The sequence below is a fragment of the Lytechinus variegatus genome, chromosome 3 (assembly GCF_018143015.1).
Source record: "Lytechinus variegatus isolate NC3 chromosome 3, Lvar_3.0, whole genome shotgun sequence".
Lineage (NCBI taxonomy): Eukaryota > Metazoa > Echinodermata > Echinoidea > Temnopleuroida > Toxopneustidae > Lytechinus > Lytechinus variegatus.
The window spans coordinates 34,918,639-34,932,515 of record NC_054742.1 but is presented as its reverse complement, the minus strand read 5'-3'; the positions used below and the strand labels follow the sequence as shown (position 1 = coordinate 34,932,515).

The 13,877-nt window shown below is 36.9% G+C and overlaps 1 long non-coding RNA gene across 1 annotated transcript; it reads right to left on the bottom strand.

Annotated features, from left to right (window-relative positions):
- LOC121410865 lies at nucleotides 1-13,877 on the bottom strand. Its single transcript, XR_005969385.1, has 3 exons — nucleotides 13,687-13,877; nucleotides 6,232-6,769; nucleotides 1-47 (listed from the first exon to the last, which is right to left on the bottom strand). It is a non-coding gene; the product is annotated as an uncharacterized LOC121410865 (long non-coding RNA).

The window sequence follows — 13,877 nt, the reverse complement described above, 5'->3', positions numbered from 1 at the left end:
ATTCTATCAACAAGTAATGATAAACACTCAAGACCACAGAGAGATATCTGGAAAAAAAATAGATCCATCAATTAGTTAGTGTACATGTACATGTAATAAAATCCACATGCTGAACTGAACCTCTAGACATACTTTTTTAAATGCAGATCAATATGAATTTCCCCTTTTTGTGGGAATTGGTGACCATTATAAATTACCCAAAAATTGTTTGAGACCGTGAAATAAAAAAATCTCACACTTTCAGAATAGTTTCTATTATTGGGTATTAGATTTAATTGTAATTGTGTTTTCATCCCGTCTACCTACTTACAAAGTAAATATCTTTCTGAAACAACATTTTTAAATCATAAAATGAAAAAAAAAATGTTTCATTTTTTTTATTGATGTCTGAAATATAATGGTTAGATGTCTGATTCCAAGATGGCTCCTCATATGAAAAAGTTCAATTCAGATGGTGTTTTGGCTGACTTTTTAAACTTTATTTGGGTAACATATGACATGTTCATAAACAGTTCAATTTGAAAAAAAGGGGGGGATGTTGCCAGGTACATGTAACTCAAATGGATACACATATGCTTGACAGGATGTATTAAGAGTACTACATCCAAACCACATGGCTTTGTCCCCACATATTTAAATTGGTGTATTGTAGCCCACTAACTTTAGTAGACTTGAAATAAAAATACCGGTATGCTGTAACACTGTCTGTAAATAATGACTCAACCCAGAAAACAAAATCATATCATCAAAAATAAGTATATAACATTAGGCCTGAATTTACTGATTAACTAAGATAACCATTGCTGAAACAATTTTGTGACAAGGGAAACACTACACATGCAGTGTATGGCCAAAAATTATGATTACATGTACATACATGTACATGCATGAAAAAAGGAAAGGTGAGGCCATGACATCATCAGCTCACCATAGAATATGCATGATGGCAAGGATAGGCCTTTTTCACAAGATACTGCCAAACTTTGAAATTCAATTACTTTTTTTTTGTTATCAGCTTTTGATGAGATTTCAGTATTTTCCTCTGTGACAGACTGAGAGTACATGCATAGTGCTCCATTTCCACTGTACAATTAAAAACAACAAGACTCTGATACATGTAATGCTTTAAAGTTTTCTTAAGCACATTAAATTTTAGAAATAAATGTAAAGGTACAGTGGACAGCTTGAGCAGTGTGGAATGTTCCATGTTCATGCCAAGGTCAATAGGCATAGTATACTCAAGTACACTATGACTTAAAGGTAAATGCTAGTTTTGGTAACGATATCAAAATGAGTTCGTACAGAATCCAATGAAATGACCACTGAAGTGTCTGTTTGTATAAATAAAACGCATGTGCCAAAGGATTCTGGAAGAAATTGTGTAATTGCTGAGAAATCAGCAAATAAGCACGGGATTCAAGTAGGGCGTCGGGCCCGACGCCCTAAGCAATAATTATATATTGTCCCACGTGCGCTTATCTGTGTTGGGGATTTTCGGTGTGAACATTTTTCAGCGTAGATTGCAAGATTTCACAAAGTCCAGTGAATGTAACTGTACCAGATCTAGATCCTCGATGATATACTGGCAATTAAAGGGGAAGTTCACCCTGAAGAAAAGTTTGTTGTAAAAATAGCAGAAAAAATAATAAAAAATATTGGTGAAGGTTTGAGGAAAATCGGTCAATGATTAAGAAAGTTATTAGAATTCAAAGTTTTGAATTTGTGACGTCATATGCGAGCAGCATTCCTACAAAGCGAATGGTAAAAAATATATGAAATGTCATTTTCTCAGAAAATTGAAATTGGTTTTTACTGTGCCTTTTGTATATCAATAGACAAATCATTTCACACCCGATCATAAATAGAAAACAAAATAAAGTTATCAGGAACCGTACAAAATTTGAAATTCATTGATTTTTTACCATTCGCTATGTAGGAATGCTGCTCGCATATGACGTCACAAATCCAAAACTTTGAATTCTAATAACTTTCTTAATCTTTTACGGATTTTCCTCAAACCTTCACTAATATTTTTTATTATTTTTTCTGCTATTTTTACAACAAACTTTTCTTCAGGGTGAACTTCCCCTTTAAGCCTTGTTTTACAGACTTTCTCATGAAATCAGTGTTAACTGCAACTACTGGAATTTCTCTTTAAATACCACCAAATCATTTCTATTACAGTTACATGTAGCGCCTTTAACCACACCTTAGCAAATATATTAGATCTACACGTTGTATGAGAAGCGAATTCAAACACTGCCACATGCACATGAACATGCACGGATGAACTTGATAAAACAGTCAGTGATTCAGGAACATCTGAAATATGGTCCATACACAGGCCCTACATGTAAATATTTCATGGACACAGCAATTTTGTTCTGTTTGCATTTTCATTTACTTCCCAGCAATGAGGACTACATGTACTAGTATTACATTACAGTGTACAAGCCAATTCAAGCAAGAAAATCTGAGAAATCCTGCTCAGTAATACTATTTTCAAAACTGTACTTGGCTGATAAGAAAATTTGGAAGTACATGTACATGTAATATTGAAAGTTTCGATACAGATCTAGATAAGGAAATGAAGCCTGAAAATGACTGAAATTCGTAGTCTTTGGGGACATTCTTTATTTTATCCACCGGTTTTCGCCAAAAAATCGCAGGCAGTCACTGGTAAAAAAAACAAAAAAAAACAGGATGATTCAGGTCTCAATATAACACATGCTGTATTGAGCATAAAAATGAGAATCACAAAGATTTAAAACCATTTTAAAACAAGTAGCCAAAAACAATTCATGAAGGAGATACACTATACATACAAAATGTACATTGAAGCTGTCCTGAACTCAAATTACATTAAGATGGGGATGTGCTTCACGAAACCCTGAAATGGGTGTCAGGTTAAAATACAGGGTCTTGGGAACTAAAAATATATCTGGCAGTGCGAAAAACAGGTTGTACGGAACAGGATCGCGGTATTGCAAGGTAAGGAGGTTAATACTGGGAGCTGGGCCAACTGAATCTTGGAGACCAGTGAGTTGGGGGGATTTCCATTGGGCCAAGCCTGTCTGGATTAGTTGAGAGCTAAGAGCAAAGATCGGAAGCTGTTATGTCTCAGAAAAAATACCAAGTAAACAGCGAGATAATGTGACCATTTCCTCCATGTGTGATATCAGCTCATATATGTACATGCAATCGCTAAATAATTCAGCACATACATCTAATTGACGTACTGAGACCCTAAATCTGAGAATTTGAACGATGGAATCAGGATCAAGGCTGATACAAGGCTGATACATGTATAAGGACTTCCTGATGTGAACTTCCCAATGTGGTTGAAAATCAGGTTAAGATCGATATTTGGGAAATTGATTTGGACAAAAATTTAGGTTGTACCGGTAGTTTGCTGACATCGCATGATGCGAAAGTGCACTAGGGCCTACAGTACATGTAAATCTAGCGATAGCCTGCACCGAGTGAGGCCAGGCTTCTTGGCACTGCAGCGGCAGTGCTGAGCAGTGCTCGGAGTTTCGGGCCGATCCAGGACCCGGAAATTTTTCTGCTAAACCTTCCAGTCCGGGTTCAAGCAGAGTTTTCCTTCTGGGCCCCAGCGTTAATGGAGATACGGTGCACGCTAGCATTTGCATAACCATGCATGGTACTAGCAGCATGGTATAAAGGGTAAATTGTGAAGCCGTGCGTGCAGCTATATGTAGCTTTGCGGTGCTCATGCTGGACAATTTCGGTAAGCTGAGGAATGGAGATTTTATACAGTGTAAGAGGGGTCATGTGTAATTAAGCCTGAGTCGAATCGATTTTAAAATCGGTGTTCGATCGATGTCATCGAACACCGGTGCAGATTTTGCAAAATCGTTGCATCGAAAAAAAAAAAAAAAAACGTCGGCCGGCCGATTCGTTTGGTTTACACAATCAATCATCAAAATATCAGTAATGTCCAACTTTACTACTACTTACTTGATTTCTATTGCCCCCAAAATGAAACCGAATGAGTAATTATGATGCTATTCACCATTAATTTGAAGTTTATTTCGATCATAGTTCGAGTCTTACTCGTCTGCTCGTGCCGAGATATTTTATGCACGATGAATTCATGAATGGAAGTTATGGCCATCGATCGTGCATGCGCAGTACTGTTCTTTAATCAAACCAGAAAATGGCCGGAAATTGACGCGATCAACGTAAAATAAATCTTGCTTTCATGAACAATATTAAAATCATGACCATAGAATATTATTTAATCGTAATATTTAACAATAATTTGCATATGATAATCATTAATATGAATTTAGAGCTTGATGTGAAACGTTTGTATTTCGTTTCAATTTTCAATGGCGGACATCTCATGACGATCGACTTGACTTCTTGAGTCGAGCTAGTGCACTTGTCTAAAAAAAATAATCATCACGTCAGGATTGATTCATGAACATTGTCTACATGCAAAAACTCTGTTCAAGTTCGTAATATCACCATATAATAACATTTTACATGACAAAACAGAGAAAATTGCGTTTGATAGCTTGGAGGAGACGTCCAGAGATGGAATAACAATAGAAATAATCCCAGTATTATTTCTTCCATATGAACATAACATACTTTGCTGACATCATCAATATTCTTAGTATACCATAAAATCTTGTTAAATCGTAATAATTTAGATGAATTTAGGGCTCGATTCGAAACATTCGTATTTATTTTGATCGCATGCTCAATTGCGTCTAAAAAACTGGATTGTCATTATCAGGATTAATTCTCGAACATCGTCATAACTCATATTCCACAATCTTTTCTCACAATCATTATATCAGCATTGAATAGCAATTCAAATGACCATCCAGAGAAAATTACGTATCTATTCCCATAAATTTATTTGGAGCTCATTTTGGATCCAACTACACAATCTCAGGCAAGTTACAGCGCTCTCCGTTGATTGCACTTGTTTGCTGGTGCTGACGTCAAGCACGCCTGTCGTTTCGGGAGGAGAGTGAGTGTACGGAGCTGCGGACGGGGCTGGTGAATGGACTGCGAATGCTAGTCGACCGAAAATCATACGGATCGACTCTGCGTGATTCATGTCTTTATTATTGTTTCATTTTAAACTTATATGTTGTCATCTGCAAATATCATTGTTGAAGATATTTTGGGAAGAATTCTGCTTTGGTCCCCGGCCTTTTTTGTGTGTTTTGTGATCATGGAAAATACAAAAGAACTTTGCTCTGTCATCTGCTTGTGCAACGCTCACCCGGCCAACGCGCCAGCGCATACCGTCAGTGCGTAGTGCATATGCAAAGCGCATCGCATCGACGCAGAAACAAAAGACTAAATTTCCCCGCCTTCAATATTCGATGCATCGATGTTCGATCGAATTAGAGCTGTCGAACACCGGTTTTCAAAATAATCGATATGACTCAGGCTTAGTCATGTGAATGGAGCGGGGTGACTTTGAACGGAATTTTTGTCATTCAGAGTATAGAGAACTTAAATCAATGATGGCTTCTGAACAGAAATTTTGTCATTCAGAGTATAAGAGAACTTAAATGGAGGAGTGAAAAACGGGGTCAAAGTGGCACTCCCCATACCACCAATGTAGGGGAGACCGGGGTTAGTTGGAACATGGGGTAAGTTGAAACATTGTAATTTTCTTAAAGCCTGTAAAAAAAATTATGCAATACTGCCATCAATTTATTGCAATAATAATTCAACATGTTGAATTATTATTGCAATAAATTGAGGGCAGTAATGCATAAATTTATCTTACAGGCTTTAAAGAAAATTACAATGTTTCAACTTACCCCATGTTCCAACTAACCCCGGTCTCCCCTACAGTATGTGAGAGCCCAATCCCTCCCCCTATTGATTATCCATATTTTTTATTTATCACCAACGAAAATGGAACTGGAAAATGGAAATGCAGCATATTTTAATGACTTTATAAGGATTTTTTCGCTTAATTTTGCTAAAAATCATTTGTTCCAAGGCTATAAATTAGCTGGATTATGACTCCATACGAGAATTTATATTGTACGGGCTTCAAGGGATCATAGCAGGAGTATTCATAAACGAGTGAAGTGGTAAAGAGCAGGTAAGGCAAATTTATCTAAGATCCATAAACATGTAAATCAGTGACCATATTCATTGAATTTCATTCACAGGTCAAAACAGGATTTATAACTTAATTGATTTTTTTATACATGTAGTACTACTCACCTTGAAATTACTACTATTCACCCATCCTGCTAGGGCATCCACTAATCTGTCCATATTATCACAGTGAAGAGAATTCTTATTGTCCTGGAGATAGTTCTGCAAATCCTCTGAAGCCTGAAATTTGGACGTAGTGTCCTGCTTCAGGACATCATTGAATATGTCATCTAATGTCTTCCCCGCCATGTTGTCTATAGTCAAGCCCCTCCGAAGGAGGTAAACTCACAAGTAGTAAAATCCTGCAGCACTTTAGGTTGGATATTTCCACTTCAGGGTGATATGCTCTGAAAATGACCAAAATGCAACCTGAAAACTTTGACAGGAAACCCTTTCTGTTACATGGTACATATGTATTGTGTCTCTGCAGTGTCTGATCTGTTATAATCCAGCAGATATGCAATGTTAATGTGCTCTCAGATTAGATGGACGTACATGGATACTCTTCCTGTCTGATTTCCGGTTTGATCATAACGAAACCTAAAATAGTAGCACTTGAAGGTATTTTCCTCTTCAGGATGACAAAGTGTTTGTGTGTACTAATCTGCAGAAATGAATAAAACAAAAACAATCAATTAAGATAAAATAGGAGCTGAACAGTTTGAGAATAGCACATAATTTAACAGAAAAAATATTGCACAAAAATCACACATTTTTGTATAATAGGCAAATAGGCAACACCCCCTTTTACGTTGAAGTTTAGTGATTTTGATTTTATCAATGTGAAATCTTTTTATGTTATTGGGTCAGCTAATCACAAGGCTTGTTCCTTATTCAAACCAATGTACAGTTGTTGTTATCATTATTTTTCTTTGCGAATATAATTCTTTGTAAATGTAATGTTTAATTTCATGGACTTTATTAGCAAATACATTGAAATGAATTGAATTAAAATGAAATGAAATTGAATTGAAGACAGATAAAGATCATCACACAAAAACTTTCATGACATTAGAAATTTAGAATATCACATCTTAGAATCTTTAAATCAGTTTATTTACATAAAATTATACAAAAAACTGTCTGCTATCTAAGGTCTGAGACTGAATAAACATGACCATCTCCCAGTTTTAACAATTTACACCATAGTCATCAAGCTTTTTCAATTTGTACAGGCCGGGGTGAATATCCAGGCATTTTTAATCTCGAGCCTTAGCAACTGATAAAAACAAAGCACTAGATAGCGACCGGGTACAGCAGGGTGGCATTTTGGCATGCCTACAAAGCATAATCCACAAACATCTCATTCTCATTCATACTTTGTGCTGAACGTCAATTGAGTTTTAACCATTTTGTTATCTGGAAGTTTACAAATCTTTCTAAAATTTTCAGTGCTGTTTCTGACATAATTGTGATTCTCATACTTTGTTTTCATCGCACTGAAGGTTAGTACTGTCATTGTTAAGTGCATGTGACGTCACTCTCCCCCCCCCCCCCCCCCCGCCTATAAAGTATAAAGCTTTTATAGGGGGGCTCAGGATATACAGTGTAATGGGGCATTCAGGGATGCAGAGGTTATAAAGGGCTGTAAATCTGATGCACTTGGAAAATTATCACTCCAGCAGTTTTTCACAACTTGAATACACATGTGACATTGTATAGTATGAATAGCCCTTATTTAACACATCAATGATTTTCTTATCCATCTGAAGCATGGCAGAGTTTTGCCAGTCATACCAAATAGGCCTACATGTACTGTACTGCATTTAGTTTTTTCATTCATGGTACATGAAGGTCTTGCTGATTTTAACGAAAAACAAGTGGATCGCCTCTGGCAGTCTCGCCTACATTGCACGATATAGCAGCAGTGCTAACTTTGAAACCTACTATAAAATCATCATTTACAAAAACACCATTCATATAATGACATAATACAATCTTTGGTTAAGATTTTGAAAAATAATTCTCCCAACATGGTCTAAGTTCATTGACCCTAAATGACTTTTGACCTTTGTCATGTGACCTGAAACTCTGGCAGGATGTTCAATCAGTAATCATTTCAAAAACATATCGTTAGGTTAAGATTTGATGTTGACGCCACCGCCGTCTAAAAAGCGGCACTTATAGTCTCGCTCTGCAATGCAAGCGAGACAAAAAGAAAGATCCAAAACTTAGAATCACTAATAAAGTGCATAGCCCAACCGCCAACAGAATTTTTGAATTTGAGAAAACTGGTCAAAAGCTTAATGCGTCTACCAGATGGTTCTCAAAATCTGGCGAATAAATTGCTACATGTATCTTAATTAGAGTTTTTTATCCTATATTGTGGTGTGATTCAGGGTTTTTGAGGACAAATAGAGGCACTCATACATGTATGTTTCATCTCAGTTTGAGAACTTTTTAAAAATCAGCTGCTCCCAAACTGAAACGATCCTGTTAATAGTGAAAAGGTGATTTTGCTACTGAGCTGCAGAACACATTCACTTTATTTCTTTAATTCTTTATTTCTTTAACAGACATGTAATACCCTTTTTAGACAGGCTAAAATTTCCTTAACCCCGTACTATTGGTGGGGCTAAATGGCAATTTAGCCCCACCTATAGTACGGGGTTAAGCTTAGCCCACTTTCGTTTTACACAGCGTTTTTGCAAAGTGGGCTAACCCCACCTATAGTACGGGATTATTTGGCCCTGCAAAAAAGCAGGGTTATCCCACCAATTGCGGTGCTAAGAGCAATAGTACGGGGTTAAGATCGCATGTGTAAAACGAAAGTGGGCTAAGCGCTCCCATTCATGCCCCGCAACAGAGCCGGCCCTGTTGTCCAATCAGAGGTAAGTATAATGAATATTCATGAACAGCGATCACGGCGATGAAAAAAAGCGTGCGCCAGAAGTCAGCGATTTTGGATATGACCCGAATGACCCCTCAGTGCGCTCGTGAATATTCATGAGCTACCAATAGTCCGGGGTTAGCGAGTTTCGTGTGTAAAAAGCAAGCATTCCTTATCCGGGGTTAGCAAAAACAATTTGGCATGTGTGAAAAGGAAAATAAATAGTACGGGGTTAAGGATAGTATGGGGTTAGCGATAGTCCGGGGTTAAGAAAATCCTGTGTAAAAAGCCTATTAGTTACTTTACATTTTACTGCAGAAGAAAAGCCATTAAAAGTGTAACAGCTGACTTCCACTGACAATGTGTGACAAGGCCAGGATAGTACCATGTACATCCATGACCATGACTCTACATGTATGTACATGTACATGTACATATAACTGTACAGCTGCATCTCAGATAAATAATATTTTGATTATGAATTCATACCAGTTGGTTTTGACAGTAATGTGAGACAATAAAACATGGATATGTATATGATGTCAACAAAATATACTTGTAAATGGAATTTCCTTAACATACAGATTCATGTGAACTGATTATCTGATCAATTTACATGTTAAATCATTTCTATTAATTCTAAAAAGGAACAAGTGGAGCACCTCTGAAAGTCTCACCTACATGTACATCGCGCTATTCAACATAGCAACAGTACTGACTTTGAAAACTACTAATACTATAAAATAATTATTTACAAAAAACACAATTCATATAATGATACATGTACAATACTATGTTCATTGACAATAAATGACAGTTTACCTTGATCATGCAACCTACATTGTACGTAAGACTGGTGAGTGATACTTGATTACCCCTATAGATGTATCCACATTTTATAAACTATATATAACAGTCCTTCACATTTATAATTTCGTGGAGCTCAATAAATCGCTCTCCTTATTTTTTTGAGGAACTCAATTGAGCTCCTCAGAATCGCTCTTCTGACATAATTCATAAGTCAGAAAAAATTGGAACCAGCGGGATTCAAACCTGCCATCTACTGCTTTCCGGGCAGCGACTCAACCACCAGGCTATTCTGGTTCACGGTTAAGCCACGATGAACTGGAATTCAAATACCCTCGATCCTCTTCTTTCTGACTCATTATTTTTTCTGACTTATGAAATATGATTTTCGTACAGATCGAGCATACTGATCTTATGATTTTCATTACAGATCGAGCATACTGATCTTAAACAAATATAATAGTAATGCCGAAAATTTGTTAAACAAATTATAATCTCCTCCTATAAAAGCCTCCTAATTTACTATACGACATCTTGTAAACGTATTGACGTGACCCAGGCCTAGTTTCACCACAGATTAATTACATGTAATAGCTAACACAGCTATTGCATACAATGTTAAGAAAAATCTACAATTTATCATACATGTATTGTAATGAATTGATTTGAGCTCCTCACGGAGAGCGATTCTAAAGAGCTCAATTGAGCTCCAAAAAAAAAGAGAGCGATTTATTGAGCTCCACAAAATTATAAACGTGAAGGACTGTATATATATATATATATATATATATATATATATATATATATATATATATATATATATATATATATATATACATGTATATATATATATATATATACATAATATTAAGGACATATAAAATAATAGGCCTATGACATGCAGAATAAAGATTAAATAAATCCCTGAATTTGAAACATTTTATGATCCCGTATAGGCCCTATCCCTCCAACCTCTCTGTAATTTTATTTTGTCTGAAACTAAGCAGATGGTTATTTAATTCATGTAAATGATATATATTCCATTATTTTGATAAAAATCTGATTTCAACATTTACATCTTCAATTTATTTCATCGCATTCAGTCGCTTCTCTTACAGAACACCTTCCTCAATAATTTCTTTTTTCTTTTTATAGCTTATTTCTCTCTCAATATATTTTCATCTATTCTCATTTTTTCATTATTCATTATTTTGTCTAAGCATGCCACTAATAAAATTTTAGAATATCCGACCACGATCCTGAATTATATCCAATTATGTAGCCTATCTGTGGAGAGAAAAAGAAAACACAGCTCGGTTTTTAGGCCTACTCTGAATAAAATCATGATTGAGATAATTATTTATGAAACATGTATTCTTGACTATCGATTGATATTACAAAAATATATAACTAGAATAAAGTAATCAAATCTACTGCAGAATTTGTTTTATTGATCATTTTATTATTGCTTGGAATTCGGGACCAGTTTCCTCCACTGCCTGGCCGACGTACACTGTCCCTAGGCCAAGAGTGCCTGCTCACTGTCCGTGCATACAATACAAGCACACTTCGCACAGCAGCTGCACAGCTCAAAATACGCACAGACAGTGCGCAAAAATGAAAGAAAATTGCACTTGTCTTCATAAAATCTGTGGTAATTCTTGCAGCTATAGACAGCACATCTATCTCTCCCACCCATGATTAAGAAGAAAAGTGATGTTAGACTCTGGAACCAATATGACGAGGCGTTTACTGGAAGTGAGCAAAATGTAGGCTGCGGGCGTCGATCGTATTTTGATACATTATGGAAATCGTACACTTTATTGTCGGCTGCTTGCGCTCGCATGGTTGCATCCGGACAACAGCGGCGCTATTGCCCCCTTTGCGATCCCATGGCATGATCCCAGGGGCTTACCATGTATTTGACCATACTCACGGGACTAGCGTGATTTATGGTCTAAATATTTCTCCAAATGAATTATGAAAAGAGAAATTATGCACTTACCATGATTGTATGAAGGTCTAAAGAGTGGCAGTTTTTCTGACATCTGGGCACAGACTGGAACCTCAAAAAACGAAAAGTTCTCTCCTTCTACCCCCGTCTCGATCGGCCATTTTTGTTATGAATTTTAACAAAATGGCTGATCGAAATGGGGGTAGGAGAGAACTTTTTCTCTTTTCACAATTCATTTGGAGAAATATTTAGACCATAAATCACGCTAGTCCCGTGAGTATGGTCAAATACACGGTAAGCCCCTGGGTTAGATCCTTTGCGTGAATCTATTTGCGATAAAGGTCTAGACTATTCTGCCATTTTTAAAATCATTTTCAAAACCCAAGATGGGTTGGCCAAATCGTGGTTTTGTGTACGCGCACTTGTGTACAAAGTGAATGGAGGTGGAAATGGGGAACCGTGCGTGTGACTGAATAAAGCGTAACCCAGGGAACTCCAGCCCGCTACGTGGGCGGGAGCCCAGGAGCTTACCGTGTAATTGACCATACTCAGGGACAAGGGTAGATTATGGTAAAAATATCTAGCAAGATAAATTATGAAAACAGAAATTATGCACTTACCACGATTATATGGATGATGGTCTAAAGAGTGGCAGTTTTTCTGACATCTGGGCACAGACTGGAAGTTCTCTCCTTCTACCCCCGTCTCGATCGGCCATTTTTGTTATGAATTGTAACAAAATGGCGGTAGGAGAGAACTTTTCATTTTTTGAGGTTCCAGTCTGTGCCCAGATGTCAGGAAAACTGCCACTCGTTAGACCTTCATCCATATAATCGTGGTAAGTGCATAATTTCTGTTTTCATAATTTATCTTGCTAGATATTTTGACCATAATCTACCCTGCCTTGTCCCGTGAGTATGGGTAAATACACGGTGAGCTCCTGGGCGCCAGCCCGCTACACGGACCGGCGCTCCCTGGGTTAAGACACTTGTTCACTGCTACCATCTGGCCTGTGGAGAATCTACAGGTAGGACTATGGTATGCCAATGCTGTATAGAGCACCCACTTTAAAAAATCATTAAAATATCACTTTTGTGACCAAAATTACTAATTTCAATATAGTTTTAATTTATTTATCATTAGTAATGTGGGAATAATTTTTGTATTCACCAGAGCGCTCAAAAACTTGAATTTTGGGCATATTTTTATGTACGCCCTCTATTGGTGGAAAGTAATATGGCAAGAAAATTTTCATTTTTTGATCTCTATTTTTAATTAAGAAAAAATGATATAAAGAATCAAATTTAAATAAGAGCCGAGTGGTATGAATTAACAGGTCTAATGGAAACTGTCAGTATAAAAAAATCAAGCATTTGCCCCAAAGAAAAAGAGAAAATAAGCCAAACATTGCCACCTTTATTTTGTCACACATGGAGATATAACTGAGAACAAGGTTATATTATATTATAACCTTGTTCATTGAATGAGTGGGTTAAGATAAATAAAGCGCTGCTGTATGAAGTGAACGGTGTTCCCAATGCAATATCACGATTATCATGTCGATGGTTTTTGAAAATGAGGCAATAATTGGGCAATGGGGCAATAAAAGATAGATCTCCTATACTATAGTATGGCTTCATTGGCATGGACTAGCTTTGCATGAAGTTGGACTGCTTGTCCCGGATGACAGAGGCCTGAGCTCAGCCAGCTCAAGTCAACGGCAGGCCGGAGATCTGCAGCATGTTGGAGGCAGCACTATACCACTGGTCAGCTGGCCTAGACGCGGCGCACCAACACTTATCAATACATTATTACCGGTACACACACGCACACACAGTAAGAACTCTGCCGTCCGTATTTACAATTAGAATACATTCAGAAACATCATTTTCTCCATCACTGACAAGTAATACAGGTATTGCATACTCACCTTATATTGTATAACTTATGAACTGCACTTTTCTTGATTAACCCGAAATAGTAACAATCAGTAAGTGTGTAACAACTATTCCTGAGTTGGAATGAGTTTCATTTCGATACCGCTGGGCCTTGGAGTGTATTAACGCGGAGAGTGCTGTACCGCCATGTTGACCAATTTCAAATGTGTGACGTCATTATGGG